Genomic DNA, 1,825 nt, shown 5'->3' with positions numbered 1-1,825 from the left:
GGAAATAAAAATTTATCCACCGGAACTAGTACATCTTCCACTATTCCTTCAAGTATGATTATGGTCTGATCCGCTAGATGCAAAGACATAGGTATCGACCTGATTTCTCCAATCTCTCACTCCAATTTCCTGAAGATAGAAAAATACATAAGATTAATAGAAGCACCAGAATCACACAGATTTTCCAAACTTAACACTTCCTAAAGAGCAAGGTATAGTAAAACGCCCTTGGATCTCCATACTTTTAAGGGAGCTTATTTTGCAAAATGGCACTACAATGCTTTGTGAGCTTCACAACCGATGTCTCTTCCACTTTTAGATTTTTGGACAATATCTCCTTCAGGAACTTAGCATAGGCCGACATTTGTGAAAGCATCTGTGTGTATGGTAGATTAACATGCACTTGCTTGCGCACATATAGGAAACCACCAAATTGTTTGTCCAGCTTTTCTCTTCTCTGCTTCTGAGGGAAAGGTAAAGCAGGCATATATTTACTCTCTTCAATCTCCCCATTCATTGCATTCCCCTCTTTCGTCTTCTTCTTTTGAGCTCTAGTCTTCCCCTTCTTCTTTAGACCATAATCTACCATCACCTCATTTTCTTGAGTATTGCTATTTTTTTGCTCCTCCACAATTTCTACATGTCCTTCAATCAACACACCCCTTTGTTTTGCCATGGGGTCCTTCACTACATGTCCACTCCTCAAAGACACTGCATTTACTGTCTCTTTTGGATTTCTTTCAGTATCAGTAGGGAGAGTTCCTGGAACCCTCTCAGATAATAGATTAGCAAGTTGACGCACTTGTCCTTCCAAGTTTCGAATAGTCGTGCCCTATTCTCGGATAGTTATCCCATGTGTTTCAAACCTCTCATTTATCTTAATGATAAAGGCCCTTATCAAATCTTCCATGCTAGACTAACTAGACTACGGAGGCTGATATTGCTGCCTCTGCTGATTTTGAAAACCTGGAACTCCCTGTCCATGGGGTCTGGAGTTATTCTGTTGCTATGCGTTTGCACTACCACCTGGTGAACTCCAAGAGAAACATGGTTGCATCTTCCCCATAGAATTAAAATTATTGCCACTTTGGTAGTTACCTTTATCAAAGCTCCCCACAATATTTACCACTTCATCTTTAGTCGAGGCCTGACACTCAGGCATTGGATGACCCATTCTACAAAAATCATTAGTAAGAACGACTGGCTCTAGACCTTGGCTAAGGTTAACTTTCATATCTCTTCGGCAATGGTGTCTAGCTTGGATTGCACTGATGTGTTAGAATTCACTTTGTGAACCCCAGCTGATTTTCTTCTATCATTACTCTCAGCAAGCCATTGGTTAGCATCTTCAGAGAGCTGATCAAGAATTGCAAAAATCTCCTTAGGAGTCTTCTTCATTAAAGGACCTCCAAATGCAGTGCTCAGAGATTGTCGTGAGGAAGGTATCAGTCCATCCCAAAAGTCCTGGAGTTTCATCCATAATTCGATTCCATAATGCTGACAATTTCTCACTATCTCTTTGAATCTTTCCAAAGCTTCAAAGACCATTTCAATATCCTTCTGGTAGAAGTTGTGGATTTCGTTTCTGAATTTCACTATTTTTGTAGCTGAGAAGTACTTGTAAAGGAACGTTTTAGGCATATCTTCCCACGTCTTGATTGACCCAGTTGGTAAGCTTCGAAGCTAGTGTTTTGCGTCATCCTTCAGTGAAAAGGGAAATGCCCTTAAGTAGACTGCATCTTTAGACACTCCATTGTACTGGAAGGTTTTCATGATTTCCTCAAAATCCATCAAGTGAGTGTTAGGATCTTCATTCACCTTCCTT

General features: G+C 40.4%; 1 non-coding gene across 1 annotated transcript; it reads left to right on the top strand.

The window, feature by feature from the left end:
• Positions 1–1,486: 1,486 nt before the first annotated feature.
• LOC117275307 (small nucleolar RNA R71) lies at positions 1,487–1,593 on the top strand. Its single transcript, XR_004505468.1, has one exon. It is a non-coding gene; the product is annotated as a small nucleolar RNA R71 (small nucleolar RNA).
• Positions 1,594–1,825: the final 232 nt, after the last annotated feature.

This window comes from Nicotiana tomentosiformis, chromosome 7, assembly GCF_000390325.3.
Source record: "Nicotiana tomentosiformis chromosome 7, ASM39032v3, whole genome shotgun sequence".
In the NCBI taxonomy this organism is placed as follows: Eukaryota; Viridiplantae; Streptophyta; class Magnoliopsida; order Solanales; family Solanaceae; genus Nicotiana; species Nicotiana tomentosiformis.
This window is presented reverse-complemented; position numbering and strand designations above follow the sequence as displayed.